At 45.2% G+C, this 24,688-nt stretch overlaps 1 protein-coding gene across 2 annotated transcripts in view; it reads left to right on the top strand.

Annotated features, from left to right (window-relative positions):
* The window catches only part of ARP2 (actin related protein 2), a 184,693-nt gene that overhangs the window by 605 nt on the left and 159,400 nt on the right, over positions 1–24,688 (top strand). The gene's annotated exons all lie outside the window — the stretch shown is intronic.

The following is a 24,688-nucleotide window of genomic DNA, read 5'->3' as shown; positions in this document are numbered from 1 at the left end:
TTCTCATTGCCTTTTTGATTACATTCATCAATAATTAACATCCTTATCCCCATGGGATCTCATGTGTCTGTCTTGAACAACACTAGTCCTATTTAGTCATCGCATCCAAGGCCACACTGACCTCTGTACAGATGTCTTTGATGCACTAGATGTATTGTATGTGCAATTACTCAGTCACGCATGACAAATGTCAAGCCATCTATAGATAAAATCTATGCAATCCACAAATAGAGTATATGCAATCAGTGGAGAAGGAAACATATGCAATCGCCAAACAAGAAAACATAGAAGTGTCAACTAATATGTGCGAAACAGATCATGTAATAGAATTCAAATCGTTCAATGGGACTGTTAGAACTCATTCTCAAGTTGACATCCAACAGTAAGCACGGGCGCTTGGTTAAACTGGGTCTAGACCACTTAGTAGTATCTGTGTCTCAAGTGGGTCAAGAAATATCGTCTAAGATGGGTCGGTAGACATGATATATCAACGGGAGTTTAACAAGTCCAAATAAGTTGAAAGAAGGTCAGACTGGTTGAGTTAAATTTGACTAGATCCAAATATACTCAATCAGGACTAAACAATTTTAGACGAGTTCAAATAGTAGTCTCCACATAGATTCCTAAACAAGTGTCAACCAATACTTCTCTACTCATCCATAGGATTGGATGTCTGTTGCAACCATGCTTCCTTGGTCCAAGACAGTTCCCTTGACTTGTTATCTGTGACAAAACAACAAGAGTACCAAGAAACATCAATCAGCCATGTGCTGAACTTTTTGGCGGAAACTTGAATTTACCGCGAAAACCTGAATTTTTGGAGGTGATCAAAATCAAAATCCGTTCACGTCAATGCGTAGGGCTTGTTGAGAGTATCAACTTTGATTTCTGCAGTGTCTTCAAATTTTCAACCGTTAAAGAGATTGATAGAATATTTTGAAACACAGATAAGTGTCAAAAAGCTTGCTTTTTGAGCAAACAATTTTGAACCTTAAAATGATTTGGGGATGATTTTTGATATTTTCACACGTAGGTCCAAGCACTTCCGTGTCATTGAACCCTTGGTCAACTGTCACAAAATTAATGATGGTGGCATATGGCCGGGTGGACAAAGTAGAGGGCGGGACCAAAAATTGGTAAAGTGATGATTGTTGACGTGGCAAAAACTTGGCCATACTGCTGACGTGGAAGGGTTCCGCAAATTGCGGCGTGTTACACTTACATGCCGTATTGTAGAATTTTGGTGTGCTTTTCCGGCCAGCCATTGAGGCTTTCTTTTTAGCAATTGCATGCTTTTGGGGGCGCCTAGTTATAGGGGCCCTAGCGTGCCTTTATAAGCAAGCCTTGAGGGGATCTTTGGAAGATCGTGCATGGTTGAAGATTGCAGAGCGGCTCCCTCTGGCAGTTGTACTCTGTAACTATTAATACAAAAGAAATATGAAAGGGGTACTAGAATTTGGGGCAAGTGCATATGGAAGCTGAACTGTGCTGCTTTATGTCAACTCTTCTCTCTCTTTTCAGTGCCAGTGTTAAGTTTCTGTCGTTGATTCTCACTTGGGTGTCCAAGCCGGCTACAGTGGTATTAGAGCTCAAACAATTCTCCTCCTACGGAGGATCCCGATTCTACAATACACATGGGCTCATCAATGAATTTGAGAGAGAGGAACACATCCATTCTAGTACTGTTTTGTGAGAGGTTGAAGAGCATTCTATCCTAGTGGGGATAGGAGAGCACCGGCGGAGATGCTAATGAGGGCAAGCTTTCTTCTGATTATTTGGGAGAAGACAAGGCAAGCCTACGACAAAAGCTCTTGACAAATCGGAATACAAACAACCTCAAGTCGACACTTGTGCTAGGCGACTTGTCAAATAATTCAAGGATCCGAATTATTCGAAGTAACTGTAGAATCATGCGATCATAGAGGTTTATGATTGATGGCAGAAGGTGTCACAAATTGCTGACGTACTAAGCCATTGAAGACTTGGCCGGTAAGGGTTTCCAAGACCTAACCCTAGCCGACTTGCAAATCGTGGCCGAGGGGCCTAAACCCTAGAAGTAGTAGAAGAAGAAAAGGTTCTCACCAACTTGCAGTTCCTTGTCGAGAGGCCTAATCATTGTCACGTGCACATCTAACCCTATGTGCATGTGGACAAGTTGTTCCTACTTCTAGGGTTTAGGTAGCCTAGGAAGTGTTTTGGCATCCTTGTGAGCCTGTGCGCAGGCCGTGCATGTCTATGCACTTTGAGTAGCTGCATACCCTCTGATTGCACAACCCAGGATCATTAGCATAAGTAGCCAGTACCCATCATGAGCATGTACTACCGTATGGACAGCATGTGAACCACCGCTTATAAGTCATTTTCATTAATAAGTGACTTTATGCATTTTAACCAAATCGTGGAACCATCATTATGCCTGCTCGACCCACTTGTTGGAAGATATATAAGTAAGGCTAGGGCGCCAGTTGAAGATAGAAGAGTCAAAGACACAAGGAGGCAGGCAACTAGCAGATAGGCATCACCTAAGGCCTCTCTAGCGTTTTCTGTAGAAGGAAGACAAGCGTTTTCAGCATTGAAGACCAGCGTTTCACTTTTCAGCCCTTAGCCTCGCAAGAACCAGCATCATCAGTTGTAGATCCTCGCCGGGTTTTCCACCAGCACCCAGATCAGCCTAGCGTTTTCAGTTTCAGCCCAAACCAGCCAGCGTTTTCTGTTTTCAGCCACCAACAGTCAGCTTTTTTGCATTCTTTGCCATTGTAGGCCTCGGCGGTAGCAGATCAGCCCTTGCCTCGTAGTTGTAGTAGATCCATAGCCTTGGATCTTAGCATTTCAGATTTCAGCCTTGACATCGTCGTCGTCGTCGATATCATCGTCGTCGTTGACATCGTCATCGTCGTCAAGTACCACAACATCTAGAAGCATTGTACCAGACTTTGTGCAATCTAAGGCAAATACCTCTCTAGCAATAGAGAGGGGGGCAGTTGGAGGTGGGTTTGGGACCCCATTTGGTGTTGTCTCTTCTCTCTCTCTCTCTAGCACTCTCTTGCACTCACTCAGTTTGCATTCTGTCACAAGACGGGCACCACGTGCCAATAGAAAAGAACAGACTTTTAGCACTTCAATAACAACTGAATCGAGAGAGAGAGATGACACGCGACACGGATTGGCGGAATTCCACCCCAGAGAGTATTGGCTCCAAACCTTGGCGCCCCTTTCCGTATTTCTTTATATTGCATCAACACAGTACAAGCCGGTACTCCAGACTTTGCACCTTCTCCAGGAAGCATGCGAGAGAATGAGCCCTAACCTCATATTTAAAGGCCCTAGGCCCCAAAAGCAGTTTACAATAAAAAAGCCTTCAAACTCAAAAGCATTTGGTCCAAAAGCAAAAGCCAAAAAGCTGCCAGCATAATTTACGAAAATCCGTACAGCTTGCCATGTCATCAGCCAGTGCAAAACGCGGAAATCCGTACAGCCTGCCACGTCATCATGTCAGCGCAATTTTCGGAAATCTCCGTACAGCTGCCACATCATCAGCTTTTGGGTGGGTCCTGCTTTATTTTAATTCCTTTGTAACTGGGTCCCCATCGGACGGGGTCCCCATAAGTTGGTAGGACTTCTTTTGTTACTTGTTCTCTTAGGGTTTAGGCCCCTCGGCCAGCATTTGCAAGTTGGCTCCATTCTTTAGGCTTTGACATGTCAATGACATCTCCCCCTCTTGAAAGAGAGTAATCGTCCGTGATTACAGCATATCTGCAAAACAACTCAAGTTAGCTCAAAAATTTCCGAGGGTCATTATGAGGGACATTCCGAGGGACAATCAGTTTGCTCTTTTTGTTAAGGAGTTAGATTCTCCTTTCGGCTCTTTTGATCAAGGAGTTAGCTTCTCCTTTCGTCCTGATCGGAACTCTTGATATTCCGGCGCAGTAAAATTAGCCATCACACCCAGACCATACTGATCTTCCACGGGTGTCTTAATGCACTAAAATTACATACCCAGGCAATCTCATCCAATTAGGAATATTCAGTAATCGACACATCACAATGCAACACAAATGCTTACATATGCATGTTACAAGACACAACAAACAGCGCCGCTGAGCACTCCCCCGAGACAAATGGTGTGCGGTATGAAGCTACTCAATTACTACCTCGTCACCCCCCGCAAATAACCTAAAAAGGTCCGGGTCATGAGTGTACAACCAAACGCTCCCCAGACTGCAATTTGCGTTGCTTGGAGGTTCAAGCATACAACCAAACGCTTCCCAGGCATCGGCTTGTGTCGTTTGGAGGTTTTTTGCATACAACGGAAGGCATTGGCCTGCGTCGTTCCGAGGTTTTCTAACATACAACTAAATGCTCCCCAGGCATTGGCCTGCGTTGTTCCGAGGTTTAAACAATACCAAAACAGTATTTCTCACTTCTCCACCCGAGAGTAAAATAACCAATCAATGAAACCAGTATTCAAACCAGAGTCAAACATTTCAAATCAGCACCAAGACAGGTTTAAAACAGATAGCATCCATTTCAAACAATACTTTCTCAAACAATGTTCAAAAGTATCTAACTAGAAAACAACTAGAGAGGTCATTTAGGGTTTTGTTCGAACAACCGAACGTTGAGGACAATAGGCTTGCCCATCTGCATCACGGTGATGGTTCGGTTCCGGACCTGGAGAGTTGCATCATTCTTGTCGTGCCAGGGCATGCCCAAGAGAACGTCGCAATTGCCCAACTTCATAATGTGGAAATCGGCTTTTCCATGATAATCTTGTATAGTCACTGGAGGTGCCGTGGCTAGCTCAGCTTCAATTTCTCCACCCTTTGCATCATAATCAAAATGCATGTGCTTCAAGAATTCTGGATGGATGAAGTTCTCCATAGCTCCGGGGTCAAAGAAATAAGGGCTTTCAAGCCGTTGACTTTTCCATAAGCTCTGCATAATTCATTAAAACTCTCGAGGTGTATACCATAAATATCGGGTACTAGTCCAATAGCAGGTCTAGCCTTCTTGGCCAGAGGTGGCCCCAGGGATCTCTCTATTGTGGGAGCAGAAGGTTGCACTAAGGACGTCGAGGCTCGCTCAGGACATGTATTGAACATATGCCTTGTTTGGAAACATTCGAAGCATCGGCCTTCTTGTAACAAGGCATCTCGTTGACGTTGTGTCAGACGAGGCCGTTGAGGTTGGTTTTCACGGGATTCCCGAGAATTTGTTCGTTGATGCCGGGAGTTCTGGTTAGTGGCCAGAGGTTCCTCTGTGGTAAACTCCAATTTTCCTTTCATGAGCTTGTAGCCGACCGCGGCATGGTCCATAAGCTCTTGCATGGTAGAGACTTGCTTGGAGAGACAATATTCCTGCAATGGTGATGGTAGTCCAATGGTGTAGCGCTAGCACTGGTCCTCCAAGGGAATGAATTTAAAGGACACCGGAAGGTACACGTCGAGAAACCTTTGGTTATACAGGTCCATGGTTTCGGTGGCAAGCATTTTCAAGTTGCCCCACTCAGCCAAAATCCGGACTTCAAACATCGAAGTCGTGTAACTACGTGCAAAAATTGTCTTGAAAGCTTGCCAGGTCTTTGGAGCATGCGGTTGTGTCGCGATTGAACTCCACCATTGCATAACATTATCTTTAAGAAATCTCGCTGCTCGAGAAATCTTGGATTCTTCTGTATAGTTCCCCAAAGCATAGATGTTGTCGAATTGCTGTAGGAACTGCAATGCTTTCTTGCGATCTTTCACCCTTGAAAAAGTGAAAAATTTGACTATCGTGCCACCATCTTTGAAATCTTTGGGTTGGTTAAGCGCATATCCCAGGTATGGATAATAAGGGTATCCATATGGGCTCCAACCATTGTAGCCTGGTGGCTGTGGTGGTGGAGGTGGGGGCAATGGCGGTGGCAAAGGTGGTTGCACTAGATCACGGTCAGATGGCTGCACAATATTCCTGGACTCCCCCGATCGGAACAGACGGCTGAGAAGGTTGCCGGTTGGAAGCTCTTGTACTTTCTGGTGCCGGAGGAGGAGGTACCACCTGGGGCATCAGAGGGGGTAACATGTAGCTCAAAAATTGTTGAAAACTTTGCAACATCGGAAGATTTTGCTAAGGATGCTGCGAAAGAATGTGGTGAAGCTCGTTGAGCAGAAACTGCAAATATTTTGCTAAATCCATGAATTCCAAGTCTTGGGTTCTTTATGGCTTATGCCCTGTAAGACATAGCGATGAAGCTCGCCCGATGCGCGATGAAGTAAGGGTGGGAGTGCCTAATAAGTCCGGGGTGGAGGGCGAAGATTCAAGTTTCTGGATAGCTCTTTCTGCTCTTTTGTGGGACTGGTATGCTTTCAGAAAAGCACACGCTTGATGCTCTGATAGCACTATCACAAGACGGGCACCACATGCCAATAGAAAAGAACAAACTTCTAGCACTTCAATAACAACTGAACTGAGAGAGAGAGAGACGACACACGACACGGAGTGGCGGAATTCCACCCCAGAGAGTATCGGCCCCAAACCCCCTTTCGGTATTTCTTTATATTGCATCAACACAGTACAAGCCGGTACTCCAGACTCTGCACCTTCTTCAGGAAGCATGCCAGAGAATGAGCCCTAACCTCATATTTAAAGGCCCTAGGTCCCGAAAGCAGTTTACAGTAAAAAAGCCTTCAAACTCAAAAGCATGGCCCAAAAGCAAAGCCAAAAAGCTGCCAGCGTAATTTACGTAAATCCGTACAGCCTGCCACGTCATCAGCCAGCGCAAAACGTGGAAATCCGTACAGCTTTCCATGTCATCAGCCAGCGCAAAACGCGGAAATCCGTACAGCCTGCCACGAGCGCAATTTTCGAAAATCTTCGTACAGCTGCCACGTCATCAGCTTTTGCGTAGGTCCGGCTTTATTTTAATTCCTTTATGTCACTGGGCCCCCATCGGACGGGGTCCCCATAAGTTGGTAGGACTTCTTCTTCTGTTACTTGTTCTCTTAGGGTTTAGGCCCCTCGGCCAACATCTGCAAGTTGGCTCCATTCTTTAGGCTTTGACACGTCAGCAGTTTGTGACACATTTCACTCTCTTGTTTTGGTCATTGTGCATTCTCTCATTAAGTCAAGGAAGGCTCTCCCTTCCTGTCAGTCAAAGGAACCTTGAGCACCCACTGATCACTCATCCTGAGCCATACACAATCATTCACTTCCGCTGCACATTACATTGGTATTAGAGCTCTTTGGCAGTGTTCGGTATCATCACTCAAGGAAAGAAGAACAAGAACCACAATAATTTTTTTTTTGCTTCTTGTGGTTGCACTAACCCAAGACCACTTGGGCGGGTCGATCCCTAATCTGTGTTTTTGAAGAGTGGCAGGTAACCCGAGAAAGAAGGGCTTGTCCAGCTTCCCCTCGTTCCTCTTTTCCACTCATTGAGAGAGAACCTTGCACTTAGCGGTAGGCCAATCGACGTGAGGTGGGAAAAAGCAACCTTATTGTGAGCGCAAGGCCGCCAAGGGGTGCACCCGCAGGAAGGAGTTGAGCTTGGGTAGGAGAAAATCCTTCTTACACACATATTGCAAGCCAAGAAGAACCTCAAGAACTCAAGAACCAAAGAACCCCAAGAACTCTGTGCATGGTGATCACCCGAAGCGGAATGGATACTTTGCGTGAAGGTGATGAGAGTGGAGTTGGAGAAGACGAAGTTTCTACACCAGGAGGATTGTTCCCCGATCCTCCCCCATTACCATCTATGCCACGGATTGCACTTAATCCTATGGAGGCTTTGGTCAAGTCGATGATGGAGATGATGCTACAACAAGAGGTGCAACATGTCGGGTGATGACCATTCTACTTTTACCTCGGCAAGAAAGCAGAAGAAGCGTATGCGATTTGAAGGAGTACCCAATTCTTCTTCTTCTTCTTCTTCTTCTGATAGTCCTTCTAGCTCTTCTGCCTTGGGCGAAGAAGACAGAAAAGGGAAAAAGCGAAGCAAAAAGCAAAGCTTCGGAAAGGGCAAGAAAAAGGCAAAGAAGTCTAAATCTCGCCCAGTTTCGGACAGTTCTACAGAGGACTCGTCTTCGAATAGTTCAGACTCTGAAGATAGCAGATTTTATGCAAGGAAGAAGGATTTTTATAAAGCCAACGAGTATGACTTTCTGGAAGATAAAAGCAAGAAAGTCCGAAAGTTTAAAGAAGGTGGACAATCGATTAAATTTGACACGTTTTCTGGATTTTGAGATGCTTCAAAGGCTTTGGCCTTCATACAACAGTTTGACATAGCTTTCTCTGGAGGACATTACTCAGAGCACTCCAAGATTCGAAGGGCTACCTCTTTACTTCAAGGGAAATGCTCGAACTTGGTGGTCCACGCTGCTATTGAACAAGAAAGCGCTAGTTAAATGGCTGAAATTTAAAAGGCTTTTTATTTCTTCTTGGTTAACTCATGAGTACGAATGCGACATACGAACTGCTTGGAACCATCTTCGGATGACCAAGAAAGATTCAGTGGATGCATATTGCGAGAGATTTTGGAGCTCTTTTCTACCAGCCTCTTCATTTAGAAGATCTCGTTCAAAGGACAGATTGAGCGGTTTACCTTGGGACTTCTTACAGAGATCCGAGATCATTGCTTAGAACAAAAGTCAGATTCCATCCAGGAACTGATGAGTCATGCGAAACGGGGTTTTGCCATTTTTTAAGGCAGTTTGACCTACCCCACATATGAAATCATGATGCATAAGACCGAACAGACTTCGAACAATGAAAGTAGAAAGAAGAAGGGCAACCCAGAAAAGAAAGAAAAGGATGCACGACCCAAGCTCACTCTTCGAGAGAGCTCTCTCTACATCAAAGAGGGGAAGTGCTTTGGATGCGGGGAAACGGGGCACATCTCCGCGAAGTGCCCTATAAAGGCACCGAAAGAACATAACGACAAAGATGAAGCCAGGCCTGAGGGTTCAAAAGCAACTGAGGAACGTGGACGAAAAGGCAAGATGAAAGCAGGACTGGTTCCAGATTGCATGGGTACTGACCCAAGCACGATTGACGAGAGTATAGAACTTTGCCGAGCTTGGGGCAAAGTGAAAGACCAAGAAACCCTGATTTTTTTTGATGGAGGAGCCAAGGCCAACTTCATTTCACCTAAATTGGCGGCGCGGCTCGAGATCACACCCGATCGGATGGGACCACTAGCAGAGGCAGTTCTAGCGGCACCCGGCAGGGACGTAGCCATTACACTTCTCATTGGCAAACTTCGGTTGCATTGGCAGGGGTATTTGGGGCACAACGACTTCTACATAATGCCCTTGGAAGGTTGTGATGTCCTCCTCGGAATTCCTTGGTACCATGAGAACAATACCGTGGTTGACTATCGGGCGAGAAAAGCGACTTTGACTACAGAGAAGGTCCGAACTATTGTACTTGATGTGAAACTTAAGGGCGAGTCTGTCCCTATTGTATCGGCTTCGGCCATTTTAAAATTAATGAAATTTAGTCTGTTTGTTTACTCGATCTTTTTGAAAGAGTTGAATGATGAGAATAGTACAAATATGTTTGAACTTGATAAAGAACGCAAAGATTTTCTCCACACTCATGCCAATTGCTTTTTCAGAGGGCTTGCCAGGCGAGTTACCACCCGCTCGTCCTGAGGATCATACCATTGATCTGATACCTGAAAGCACACCATCGAACCGGCCACCTTACCGTGTGAGCCGAGCCCAGAACAAAGAAATTATGAACCAAGTGAAAGACCTTTTGGAAAAGGGTCTTGTCCAGCCTAGTACTTCATCGTACTGCTCTCCAATGTTGTTGGTTTTGAAGAAAGACGGATCTTGGAGAATGTGCATCCATTATAGAGCTCTCAACAAAATCACCATCAAGAACAGATTCTGATTCCTAGGATCAATGATATTCTTGACCGACTAAAGGGATCCTCGTGTTTTAGCAGGATCGACTTGAAGAGCGGATATCATCACATTCGAATCACGCGAGGAGATGTCTACAAGACAGCTTTTCGGACGACTTTTTGGTTATTTGAGTTTTTGGTGATGCCTTTTGGCCTAACCAATGCTCCAATGACATTTAACCGGATGATGGATAGGATTTTTCGAGAGTACACACTATTTGTTGGCACTTTCTTTGACGACATCATTGTTTTCTCCAAGGATGAGGCAGAACATAGAGAACATCTGCTATAGGTCTTTCATGCATTACGAGATCACAAGTTGGTGATTAATGCGAAGAAAAGTGAATTGTTCCTACCTGAGATACACTTTTTGGGACACATTGTCTCAGCAGGAGTGCAGATGGACCCGGCCAAGATAGTGACTATCCGTGATTGGGCCGATTTGAAGAATATCCATGAAGTTAGAAGCTTCTTGGGCTTCTGTTCGTACTACAGGGTGTTCATTAGAAAGTTTGCAGAAGTTGTTTCCCCTTTGCATATGTTGACATAGAAAAGAGTCCCTTTCTCGTGGGGATCCATGGAGGTGACTGCCTTTCAAACACTGAAAGAGAAATTGACTACAAGACCAGTTTTGACTTTGCCTGACTTGCACAAGTCATTTGAAGTATATTGTGATGCTTGTGGTCGTAGTCTAGGTGCGGTCTTAATGCAAGAAGGCCATGTCATTGCCTACGAAAGCCGATTGTTTTCAAGGCCGGAATTGACAGCACAGATTTGTGAGAAAGAGCTTTTGGCGACATTACCTACTCGGAGCGGATTTTACTGTCTTCATAGACCATTAGAGTTTACGCTACTTCTTGTCACAGAAGTAGCTATCGGAAAAGCAGATGCGGTGGGCGAACATCTTGTCATAGTTTCACTTCCAGATTGTCCATGTGCAGGGAAAGAAGAGTTTGGTGGCGGATGCTTTGTCCTGGAAGACGTTGGTTCTGGCTATTTTCGCGATACACCATAGGAGCTTCGAGGATATGGTCGATCAATATTCCATAGATATAGATTTTGCAGATATTTTCACTGGGATACGGAATGGGGAGGTAGTAGTGGGATATTCCATTCGGGATGGCTACTTGATGAGGAGAATGATGTCACAAGACGGGCACCACATGCAAATCGAAAAGAACAGACCGAACAGACTTTTAACAACTGAACTGAGAGAGAGAGACGACACGCGACACGGAGTGGCGGAATTCCACCCCAGAGAGTATTGGCCCCAATAACAACTGAACTGAGAGAGAGAACAGACCGAACAGACTTTTAACACTTCAATAACAACTGAACTGAGAGAGAGAGACGACACGCGACACGGAGTGGCGGAATTCCACCCCAGAGAGTATTGGCCCCAAACCTTGGCGCCCCTTTCGGTATTTCTTTATATTGCATCAACACAATACAAGCCGATATTCGAGATTCTGCACCTTCTCCAGGAAGCATGCCAGAGAATGAGCCCTTACCACATATTTAAAGGCCCTAGGCCCCAAAAGCAGTTTACAGTGAAAAGCCTTCAAACTCAAAAGCATCTGGTCCAAAAGCAAAGCCAAAAAGCTGCCAGCGTAAATCACGGAAATTCGTACAGCAATCAACGCAAAATGCGGAAATCCATACAGCTTGCCACGTCATCATGCTAGCACAATTTTCGGAAATCTGCCACGTCATCAGTTTGCGTGTGTGTACGGGTCCTGCTTTTTTTAATTCTTTATGTCACTTGGGGCCCCATTGGACGGGGTCCCCATAAGTTGGTAGGACTTCTTCTTCTTCTGCTACTTTTTCTTCTTAGGGTTTAGGCCTCTCGGTGGACATTTGTAAGTTGGCTCCATTCTTTAGGCTTTGACCCGTCAGCAGTTTGTTACAATGATGTTGTGCGTTACACAGTCGTTTAGGGAAAAGGTTTTAACCGAATGCCACTGTCCACCTTTTATGGTCACCGCGGCATAACTACCACCATGAAAGGTGTAGAGAGATACTTCTTTTGGCCGAGACTCAAGGACGTGGACGATTTTATACGTAGTTGCTTGGTATGCTAGAAGGTCAAGTTTGACAGGCATAAAGCACAAGGATTGTTACAGCCTTTACCCATACCCACCCGCCCCTGGGAAAGTGTTGCAATGGATTTCATTTTTGATCTCCCGAGAACATAGAGTGGTCACGATGGTATCTGGACTGTTATATACAGATTTAGCAAGCAAGCTCATTTTATTCCAGTGAAGAAAACAATCAAGCCGGATCACTAGCGAGACTGTTTGTGGCCCAAATCTTCAGATTACGTGGCATGCCTGAGACGATTGTGTCCGACCGGGACCCAAATTCACTAGTTTGTTTTGGAAGGCAATTTGGGAGAACATTGGCACGCGGTTGCAGTTATCGTCATCGTTCCACCCGCAGACTGACGAGCAATCAGAGATTGCCAATTAAGTGGTACTAGATTTATTGAAGTCTTATATCTCGGATTAGAAGACTCAATGGGAAAAATATTTACCTTTGGTGGAATTTTCCTACAATAACACGATACACTCTTCGACGGGGAAGGCGCCATTTGAGATTATTGAAGGTGCTATGAAGGTTCCACCCTTCTTAAGCACGAAAGTTAAGATTTTTGAAACCGACGAGTACACGCGGGACTTGGATACGGCTCTTGCCAAGGTCCGGGAGTCTTTGCAGAAATCTCAAGAAAGACAGAAAAAGGCAACAGATTGCCATTGTCGTGATTTGAAACTGAAGGATAACGATGGGGTGCTCTTACGTTTTGAGAAGGCACGCCTAAGAAAGAAAAAGGGAAAGGAGAGGCTTCAAAGCTTAGTATGAGATACTACGGACCTTTCCAATTATCCGAAAGGATAAATGATGTCTCCTTTAGACTGAAGCTGCCCAATACTTGGAGAATTCACAATGCTTCTCATGTGAGTTTCTTGAAGCCTTTTAAAGGCGATGTGCCCGAAGATGGGGAGCCTGATGAGCAACCCGAAGTGGAAGAAAACGAGTAGATCATTGTTCCAGAATAGATATTGGCACATAAAGACAGAAAGATTAAGGGTAAAGCGATAAGGCGGTTCTTGGTTACATTCAAGAACTATCCCGCATTGGATGCGAAGTGGATGTAGGAGGAGCACCTAGCAGATACTCCTCAGATTGTGAATCTTTACCTTGAAGCATTTGGATTAGCATAGTCTATTCTAAATGGAACCTCGAACTCAGCTTGGGCGGAATCTGGTGCAGTGGGTATGTACAAGAGGGGAGTCGCTCCACTCTTTTGTCAACAGATTGCCTTGATTTTTGATACTAAAGTCACTGATGTCTCTTTGAGTTTCAAGGATATTGTGGGCTGACAATATTCTGCTGTATGACTGTATGAAATGGAATTTCCGATCATATGATACTGATTTGTTCTTGACTTGTTTAAGTGCAGGATCCGATAGACAAAATGACTGCAGCATTTCGGTTTGAACGATCTCGATAGACATGGTTGCAATTAGGATTAGTCAATCGGGCATTTGTGAGGTCCCGAGTGGATCTAGATACGATTGCTAAATACGTTGCCGATTAATCATGGTTTGAGATCCGAATGAATTTTGAATGTGATTTGTCATGTGATGTCAAGTGATGTCCTGTGATGTGACTTGATTGGTACATGTGCTAGATGTGTGTTCCTAGTGCGTCGGTACTAACAGTCAGTGTCTGCTAAGACAGTTTATGGCCTCTGTCTGTTTTGCAGGCGTAATCGAGGGCAATTACAATGCTTTCAAGGGGGGGTATGTCCCAAACCAGTGACGTGGCATATCCCTAGGGTTGGAGACTGTACACACACACACACACCTGACGTGGCTAGGGCCAACTGAAATGATGACGTGGTAGGATTTTCGGCTTTCACGCTGCTAGGGCTGACGTGGCACGACTGTACGGAATGCTGCGTTTTGCGGCGCCTTTTACGGCAGCAGTACGGCTTGCTTTTTCCCTACGCATGCTGGCTGAATTCTACGCAAAATAACAGCTTTTGGGGCATTATTTTATTTACTCAAGAAGGCTTGAGAGATGATTGCTTTATTTTGAGAATGCTTTTATTGGGCAGCTTTTGGGACAGTTTTTGGGGCTCTGCTTTTGGCATCCCTTGTAAAACCTTTATAAGAGTGGTTTGGGTTCCCACTTCTCAGAGCATCTGGATGCAGAGTTTGAGAGTGAGACCCAATCACTCCCTTGTACTTTGAGCACAGATTTTAATACAAAAAGAAATACCGAAAGGGGTGCAAGTCTTTGAGGCCAATACCTCTTGACACGGAACTCCGCCGGGCCGGTGTCGAATCAAATTGTGAACTGTTTTGAAGTGAATTCCTATCGTGTCGCGGTAGATTCTTGACTTGGAGTGTCCAAGTGTTGCTGTTTCCATGCATGCACCTTTTCTCAAAGCTCAATATAAGTTGAGAACACCAGTTGGTGAGCTTGTTGCCGCAGCGGGTGATATAAAAATGCCTCGAGCTTGCTCGAATAGATCTATAAAGGTCTTTGTATTTTCTCATTGGCTTGTAGCCTTATACAATAAACACTTAGTCCTTATATATGGACTTTATTTATATACATAAACAAGAAAAATTACTCATTGAGAAAATAATAGCATGTCTTTAAGGTGTCTCCTTAATTATTCAAATTTCGTCTTTTCCTTTCTCCTAATTTTTCCTTTCAAGAACGTATCTTGTCCTTGACAAAGGGTCTGGTGTTATAGCGGAAGCGTGTTTCCTGAGGTGGTAGAAGTGATTCCACCTAGCTAGCATGTCGTGCATACATAATCTTAAGCCCTTGGCAAAAGTGATGGCCTCAACGTGAGAGCCCAAACCATAAATGCCTTGCACAATCTAAACTGATAGGAATTTTGTGAGGTGATATTCCTTATTTTGCCAGTTTTTTCAAACTTGTGTGCCACGGCCCTTGATGACAAGTCATTGGGCAGTTCCTTGGCACAAGGGAGAAGCCTTGCTTCATGTAAAATCGTCAAAGCACTTTGCTTTGCACAAAAACATGGAAAAATAAAAAGAACATAAAATTGGCTAACCTGGTTGTTGTGATATGGGCATAATTTCCGTGTTCTCAATGTTTTAAGTGAATATTCGTTTTAAGTGAATATTCCCCTTCTCCCTATCGCTCTCATGCCTATGAGTGTGTCAGGTATTCGAGTGTTTTATTCAAGTGAGGTGGGTGCAAGGGACCAAAAGCTTGGCTGCGTCGAGTTTACGAATGTTCTATGTGGATGTGCAGATACGATTAGTCACACATTACTGATCTTGGCTCTCGAGTCGAGGTCCAAAGAACCCATTCAGGAAGTGTTTTGTCTTTTCATGATTAGTCAGTACGCATTGTTCAAGTTTCTCATTCGTGACGGTCTCTTGTATTTTCGTCACCGTCTTTATGTGTTCCCTTTTCACATGCATTCCGTATTGCATGTTGCACATGATTCACTCACGGATGAGCACGGATGTATACAGATCACTCTAGGAAAATAAAGAGTTCGGATTTAAGGAATTCAGTCGATTTTTCATGTTTATTCATTGGCATGCCATATTCACAGACAAAGCACGAGCACGATTGTTCATCAAGCATTGGTATTTCCGTTGTGATTTGCCACAATTGATAGGTTTAGGTCGGAAAGTCAAGTTTCGATCTCACTTTTTGTATGTGTTTGGTGAACGGTTTGACATTCTGTCACTTTGTTCATCTGCATTGCATGCACAGCCATTTAGGGAGAATAGTATTTTTCTAGTCACTCTATATAAAACGGATATGTTTATGGTTTTGTGTTTGAAGTGTTTTCATGGATATTCCTCCACGGAGATTCTTGAAGAAGGTGAACCCGAGATCATAGACGAAGTTCGAGCATTGGAGCCGTATAATATCCTTCCGTGTCCGTTTCGGCGCGGCCCAAAGAAGCAAGCATTGCAGACTTTCATGAAGTTCAAGTATCGCGATTGCGCTACCCACGCAATAGAGCGGGTCGGTGTCACGTGACACATCCAAACCTATGTGTCCGTGGACAAGCTACAGCATGACCAGGGTTCAATTCAGTCAAGTCAGTCTAGAATAAGAAGTGATCTGGCACTTTTGTGAGTCTGTTCGCAGACCGTGCATGTCCAGACACTTAGATTAGATGCATATCCTCCAGTTGCACACAGCATGATCATTAGCATTCCTATCAGAATCCATCAGGGGAATTTTCCAGTGCATTAAACCTATTTTCCCTATTTTTGACATTTTTCACTTATTTATTAAGTGACTTTTGTTGGAAACTAGGTAGGGCAATTTTGCTAAGATAATATATAAGCAACCTAGGGCTAGTACTATTTGGCAGAAGAAGAAGGAGAGCATGAGGAACTCAGTGCAGCAGGCCTCTGGAGACCCTTCTCAAGCAAGACGAGAACCAACCCTCAGCCTGGCGTTTTCCCTCACCTCAGGCCAGCGTTTTCAGCCCTTGGAAACTTCAGCCCTTCAGCGTTTTCAAACTTGGCAACCTCAGCCCTTCAGCGCTTGTGAAGCCCAGCAAGATCAGCGATTTAACAGCAGCTTGGCAGCGTTTTTCAGCAGTAAAATTCAGCAGGGAAAAACCAGCAAACTCAGCGTTTTCTAACAGCATCAGCAGCATTTTTAACACCAGCAACTTAGCGTTTTTGGCAGCAAAACAGCCAACCACATAGCGTTTTTCAGCAACGATTCCGCCTCAGCATGCTAGCGTTTTGCATTAGCAAGTTCAGCAGATAGAAGCCCAGCAGATCCAGCGATTCCAAGCAGGGAAGGACAGCTCGACAAGAAGCATCCCAAGCATTCAGTTTTCAGCCATAGTCTCGTTCCCGTCGTCCACACCGTCGCGACATCACAGCATTTTGACTCATTGCATCAGCCTTGTATCAGATTGTGCAATCAATAGTAGACACTCTCACCATCGAGAGTGGGACCCTTGGAGGAGGGTTTTACAACGTCTCTGGTGTCGTATTCTCTTCTCTATCTCTCAGTCTCAGGCACCTTCACGCACAGTGTCCATTCATTTTGTTTGTGTCCATTACACTCTCTCATTAAAGAATGGAAGCCTCTCCCTTCCGTAACTAAAAGGAACCCTCGAGCACAATTCGGAGCACTCATCTTGAGTAAAGTTCAACATTCATTCTGCTGCACCTTACAGCCAACGAAGAGTACTTCGTCGGATCCCAGGAGTTGGTGGCAGACTTTATGAACTCCATACAACTCGGTACTAGTACCTCACCTTGAAAAGGGGGGAAATGTCACAGGCACATCTAACCCTATGTGCATGTGGACAAGCTCTTTCTACTTCTAGGGTTTAGGTAGCCTAGGAAGTGTTTTGGCACCCTTGTGAGCTTGTGCGCAGACCGTGCATGTCGAGGAACTTAGAATAGCTGCATACCCTCCGATTGCACAACCGAAGATCATTAGCATCAATAGCCAGTACCCAGCGTGAGCATGTACCATTGCATGGACCCAGTGTCGCGACAGCATATGAACCACCGCTTATAAGTCATTTTTATTAATAAGTGACTTTATGCATTTCAACCAAATCGTGGAGCCATCATTATGTCTGCTTGACCCACTTGTTGGAGGATATATAAGTAAGGCAAGGGCGCCAGTTGAAGATAGAAGAGCCAGAGTCACAAGGAGGTAGACACCCAGCAGTAAGGCAACACCTCGGGCTCTCTAGCGTTTTCTCCAGAAGGCAGACCTGCGTTTTCAGCATTGAAGACCAGCGTTTCAGTTTTCAGCCCTTAGCCTCACGATAACCAGTATCACCAGTTACAGATCCTCGCCGGGTTTTCCACCAGCACCCAGATCAGCATAGCGTTTTCAGTTTCAGCACAAACCAGCCAGCATTTTCTGTTTTCAGCCACCAACAGTCAACATTTTTGCATTCTCAGCCATTGGAGGCCTCGGCGGTAGCAGATCAGCCCTTGCCTCTCAACAGTAGCAGATCCACAGCCTCGGATCTTAACATTTTGGATTTCAGCCTTGACATCGTCAAGGCTGAAATCCAAAATAGTCATCGTTGACATAGTCGTCGTCAAGTACCACAACATCTAGAAGCATTGTACGAGACTTTGTGTACTTGACATCGTCATCGTTGACATAGTCGTCGTCAAGTACCACAACATCTAGAAGCATTGTACGAGACTTTGTGCAACTAAAGAAAATACCTCTCTAGCAATAGAGAGGGGGGCCCTTGGAGGGGGGTTTGGGACCCCATATCGTGTCGTCTCTTCTCTCTCTCTCTCTCTCTAGCACTCTCTTGCTCTCTCACTCACAGCAAACAAAGCCAATCATACTATCACGAGTCTGTGGCAACTTTACTTGTTGATTTCTTTTTGGGGGAATTTTATTTGACTTGTTTTAAAGCACCCCTCTGCAAATGCCAATGCCCGAGTTACATGGTGTGAGGCGGACAGTGAGAGTCTAGGCCGGATGGCCAGTGAGCATTGAAGTTGGGCAAATGGACTAACGTTAGCCACGGTGGGGTTGCGAGTGTAAATCACCTGATAGCTGGCCGACATTGCATTTTTCGACGTGGTTCCAGTGGTGATTGATGGTCAGATGACCAGTGTGAGTGCCATGGAAGCATCTCCTAAAATTTAGGGAACTGCTATTTTGGATCTGGAAATGTGCTCGCATCATTAGCTCTGGAATGACAAGGGGAACATTTTATGCTCTGTTGCCAAGTCAATTGACGCACCAGTTGAGATATTTTTAGCCAAGTTGGCTATAGTCGGAAACTGGGCGAGGTGTCACTCTGTGAGCATTTCTGCCACTCTGGGAGAGCTGGGGCGAGCCTACAAGAGAAAGGGGACGCATTTTTCAGCATACAGGCAGATTGCAACAGGTGCAAGAGCTAGGGAGTGCTTCCGTTCCCTCTTATGTACAGTGCGGTGCCAGGAGTGATGCCCTGCACGCTACACACTGCTCTCTCTCTCCCCTATGAGCAGTTATGTTATGCCCCTCAAGTGCGCTTCTCATTTGACCAATGTACAGTTGTGTGGGTTCATGCGCGATTGCCGAGGCAAGAGCCTCTTGCGCAGGTACTGGATTAGCTGCTAATCCCCCGTAGGTATAGGTGAATTTGGAGAGGTTTCACGTGTGAAATCTCGTCCGATTTAAAGGGCAAGTAGCCCTACAGGTGCGGGAGCTCGAGGACTTGTTGAGGTGCGACCGGCACGCGAAACGGAGCCCGCAACAGGGAATTACAGCCTGCCGTATATTTTTGCAGGCTTACGGTTTCAGCCATAAACGGTCCCTAATACCCCCAGGAGGTTCGGGGACGCGAAGGGACCGCTGTAGAGGTGATCTGGTGCATTTTCGGGGCTGAAAACAGAGAATTCAGCGTGCTGCAGATTCTTGCCAGGTTTTGCAAAGTGTCCATATGCGTCGGGGAAGTCATCTACTGCGTGGGGATACTGATTGTGGAGCGTCCTAGTACAGTTATGCTACCGAAATTGGGCCAGAACAGATGGAATTCAGCCCGGATTATGCGGGACAGCTTGTAGGAAATCACAAGTTTTATTCCCTCTGTTAAAGAATAAAGAAATACCGAAAGGGGCGCCAACCTTTGGGGCCTACAGGTGTCTCTGTCTGCTTGGAAGCATTCTAGCTTCCTGGCCGTGCTTTTGTTTTGAAGTGTAATCCCATTCCTAGTTACAGGTTCCTTTGAAGTCATTGCTTTGTGTTGTAAAGTCAAGTGGTAAAGAATTGGGTAAAAGCTGACGTCTACTGCCCTACGGGCCGGTTCCATGGTTCTGTTGCCGGGACAAGATCACTTTTTCTTCAAGAAGTGAGCCTTGGTTGGTTTTCAGCGAAGACACAAAGCACAGGAACTTGGAATTACACTATGGCTGACAGGACAAACGATGCTAGAGAAGAGGGTTCCTCTTCCCAGGGTAGACGGGCTATTCCTTTACAGCATGAAGTTGGCGAGAGTTCACGATTGCCACTGTCTACGCTTTTTGTTCATGTGAATGCACATCGAGAACAGGTTCAAGGGTTCACAACTGGGCACTTTGAAGAGGATGCGTTTAAGACACAATTAGTTGCTGCTGTGAATGTCTTCACTCAGTTGGTGCAGAATCCCAGGTTTATGGATTATTTGCAAGCACCGTCAAAGTCACAGCAGGCAAAGGAACGCCCTCAGCGTACAAAGCCCGTTGAGGCCCAAGCCCAGGTCCCCCATGCGTCTCTGCAGGACGGGGAGCATTCACATGTTGCGGAGTCACATCAGACTCCTAGATAGGTCCCTTCTGTCCATGAACAGGTGGCGAGGATCCCTACTCCACAGGTTTTGGTAGTTCAGACCGCCACCTTTTAGGGTCAAAATGTTGCATTAAATGGACAGGGAACCAGTCTCCAGGCAGTGCATCAGGTTTTTCCACCACCCACGGTACATCCTGGGTATTTCGGGGGTGGATCCGTGTTCCAAAGTACGGCTGGTTATGTGCCTGGAAACCAATAGTTATGTGCCTGGAACAGTGTTTGGGGGTATGCATGGCATGACGCCAAACCCCATGCATGGTAACATTGGCATGCAACAAGGCTTTCAAAGCAATCAAGGCCAGTTTGGGGTGCCATAGGTCAATTTTGGCATGGCTGGTTTTTCTGGACAGCAGCCAGATATGGCACCTTTGATGCAGAATCTCAATGACCAAGGGGCACAGATGGTCCCTACTACAGTGTCCATGCTGCAAATAGTTCCCTATGACAATTTGGGGCCAATAGAGAAGCCAAAACTATACAAAGAAGGAGGTGCAGTTGTGAAGTTCCACACCTTTAGTGGCTTCGAGGATAAAGCAAAGGCTCTTACATTCCTCTAGCAATTTGATACAGCTTATGCAGGAGGGAATTTTATGAAGGCCTCTAAAGTAAGGAAAGTTGCCACTTTCTTAAAGGACAATGCGCTCACATGGTGAACGACATTGTTAATGCAAGGATAGGCACCCCCCTCTTGGGTTTACTTCAAGTAAATGTTTGCATCTGCTTGGCTGTCAGATGAATTTGAAGCCGACGTCATGACAGATTGGCACCAACTTACTTTGACTACATGCAAGAGCTTGCTGGAGTACAATAGGAGGTTTTGTAAAGCGCTACTCTCAGTGACCTCCTAGATTTGTGCCATTGACAGAGCAGATTGAGAATTACTGTTGTGGGTTGCCTAGAGGGCTTCGCGATTACTGTACCAAGAACAGAGTGGCTACCCTCGCTCAGCTTATGGAAGTTGCTAACACTGGTCTTGCCTTGTTGAAAGGAGAAGACAATGGGTTTCCGAGCAACGAGAAAGGAGGGCAGCAAAAGAAAAATTCAGCAAAGCAGCCCTTTACTAGAGCGGCTCTTGAAGCGTCCCAGGGGCCAACGAGGCTCAATAAAGGCAAAGGTTCAGCCGAGACTTCTAGAGCGCAGGCAAAGAAGCAGAAAAGGAAGCCTTTTATGCGGAAGATGCCCGAGGAAAAGAAGGTCTTGATGACTGAAAACAAGTGCTTTATATGCGAGCAGATTGGTCATTTTGCAACCAACTGTCCACAAAAGAAAAGGCCAGTTGACTCTGATGGCAAAGAGGACAGGGAAGGAAAGAAGCCTATGCCCTCGGCAGGTTTAGTGCCAGACATGTTGGGCGACAAATGCCCAACATGTGTACTAGGGTAAAGTTAGAGACCAGATGGCACTTATCTTCTTTGATCGAGGTGTCAAAGCGAACTTTATCACCCCAGAATTAGCTATGAAGCTGGGCATCAGAGCTGAAGAGATGGGGTATACCGTAGAGGCAGGATTTGCATGTCCAAAGCGTGGGGTAAAGTTAGAGACCAGATGGCACTTATCCTCTTTGATCGAGGTGCCAAAGCGAACTTTATCACGCTAGAATTAGCTATGAAGCTGGGCATCAAAGCTAAAGGGATGGGGTATACCGCAGAGGCAGGATTGGCATGTCCTGGCCACTCAGAGTGTGTTACTCCCATCATTGGAAAACTGCGTCTGCATATTTAGTCGTATGTGGACACAGAAGAGTTCTACATCATGCCGCTGTTAGGATGTGATGTCTTGTTGGGGATCCCGTGGATGTTCCGAGTGCATGGAGTCTTGGATGCCTACAACAAAAAGATCACTGTACAGCATAGGGGCAAAACTCACATCTTGGATGTAAAGCTAAAAGGAGAGTCAGTCCCTATTGTATCTGCTTCTGCTATCACTTCTGTTATAAAGAATCATCTTTCTGCGTACTTGATTTTTGCACGTGATGTTTCAGATAGTTGTCAATCAAATTTATCTGTGCTAGATAAAGAGAGGTTAGCATTTTTGCAAAAGTTTAATGGCTGCTTTTCTGATTCATTACCGTCTCAATTACCGTCGGAGAGGCGTGAGGATCATGCGATTGATTTGGTGCCAGGTTGTAGCCCACCAAATGGGTCACCGTATGGGGTTAGTGAGGCGCAGCGGAAAGAGATTATGAGCCAAGTGGAAGAGCTCTTAGAGAAAGGACTGATTCAGCCTAGCTCGTCAACCTATTGCTCTCCAGTTCTCCTAGTACAAAAAAAGGATGGCTCGTGGTGCATGTGTATGGACTACCGTGCGTCGAATAAGAATACCATCAAGAATAGGTTTCCTATTCCAAGGATTGATGATATTCTTGATCGCCTAGAGGGTGTAGCGATTTTCAGCAGGATCGACCTTAAAAGTGGGTACCATCAAATTCGGATTAGGCTTGAGGATGTGCACAAGACTGCGTTTAGAACGACATTTGGTCGCTACGAGTTTTTAGTGATGCCATTTGGTCTTATGAATGCTCTTGCTACGTTCAATAGGATGATGGATACGATCTTCCGTCCATATCAGAACTTTGTTGGCACATTCTTTGATGACATGATAGTCTACTCGAAGAATGAAGAGGAGCATAGGCATCACTTGACCATTGTGTTTGAAGAGTTGCGCAGGAACAGATTGCTCATCAATGGCAAGAAAAGCGAGTTCTTCTTGGAAGAGATCCACTTTCTTGGACACATTGTGTCAAAAAATGGCGTCCGAATGGATCGTGTGAAGGTGGAAGCAATCAAGACATGGCCAGCTTTAAGGAGTGTGCACGATGTCCGTAGCTTTTTAGGGCTATGTTCTTACTACAGAAGATTCATTCGCGACTTTGCAGAGATTGCTTCACCTTTACATGCTTTGCAAAAGAAAGAGGTCACTTTCAGATGGACCCAAAAAGAGATTTCAGCTTTTAATCTCTTAAAGGAAAAGATGACTTTAGATCCAGTCATTGTTTTGCCAAATCTCAGGAAGTCATTTGTGGTCGAGTGTGATGCTTGTGGCAGTAGCATTGGTGCAGTGCTAATGCAAGATGGCAGGGTAGTAGCCTATGAGAGCAGAATCTTGCAAGGGCCAGAGATGACCATGTAGGTCTATGAAAAAGAGTTACAGGCTGTGATTCATGCGCTCTTAAGTTGGAAACACTACCTACTAGGTGCCGATTTTGTTGTCCAAACGGATCATCAAACCTTGCTATACTTTCTGACATAGTCAAAGCTATCGGAAAAGCATATGCGATGGGCAAATATTCTTTCCATGTTTCACTTCCAGATTGTGCATGTGGAAGGCAAGAAGAATGTTGTGGCTGATGCGTTATCAAGAAAGCCACAAATTTCAGCTGTGTCAATTCCTTATCATCATGAGCTTGATGACATGAAGGAACATGCGAGTGACGAAGATTTTGCAAGGATCTTCAAACAGTTACAGGAAGGACAACGTCATGAGCACTACCTCCTCAGAGATGGTTTTATGATGATGCATGGCAAACTTTGTGTCACTAGGCCATTGCGACATAAGGTCATGATAGAGAGTCATGTCCCACCGTATGCAGGTCATCGTGGTATAGATGCTATAGTGAAAGCGGTTAGACATTCTTTATTGGCCTACCTTGAGGAGAGACGTGGATGCCTTTGTGCGAGCATGCGTGATTTGCCAAAAGGTCAAGTTTGACAGGCAAAAGGCACCAGGGCTGTTACAGCCATTGCCGATTCTAGATAAACCATGGGAAAGTATAGCTATGGATTTTATCTTTGATCTTCCAAGAACACAAACTGGGAATGATGGAATCTGGACCATTATTGGCAGATTCAGCAAGCAAGCTCATTTCATTCCTGTTAGGAAGAAGATAAAACCAGATCAGATGGCACGTCTCTTTATGTATAATATCTTTAAGTACCATGGTATGGCACAATTGATTGTCAGCCGTGACCCACGGATGACAAGTCTATTCTGGAGAGGCATATTTGAGATATGGGCACTACACTTAAGTTCTCATCGTCGTTTCATCCACAGACAGATGGGCAGTCAGAAGAGGCAAATTCTACTGTCTTGGATCTGCTTACATGTGTCAGAGCACAAGGCGAAGTGGGAGCAGTATTTGCCGTTGGTTGAGTATGCGTACAATAATACAGTGCATTCTTCAACGGGCAAAGCACCTTTTGAAATTGTCGAAGGTCATATCAAAGATCCTCCCATTTTGTATACCAAGGAAATTTTTTTTCAGGCAGATCAATATGTACAGAATATGGATGAAATGTACCCGAAGATAAAGCATGCCCTTGAAAAGACTCAGGCAAAGCAAACGAACGCTGTCGATCTCCACCGTCGTGAATTGTTGTTTTCACTTGGTGATTGGGTACTGTTGCGGTTTGAAAAGGCACGCTTAAAGAAGCGAAAAGGTAAAGAAAGTCTCTTTACAAAGCGTAGTATGCG

This window comes from Adiantum capillus-veneris, chromosome 17 (assembly GCF_014529385.1).
Source record: "Adiantum capillus-veneris isolate H3 chromosome 17, ASM1452938v2, whole genome shotgun sequence".
Classification (NCBI taxonomy): domain Eukaryota; kingdom Viridiplantae; phylum Streptophyta; class Polypodiopsida; order Polypodiales; family Pteridaceae; genus Adiantum; species Adiantum capillus-veneris.
The sequence above is the reverse complement of the archived record's forward strand: the minus strand, read 5'-3'. Positions and strand labels throughout refer to the sequence as shown.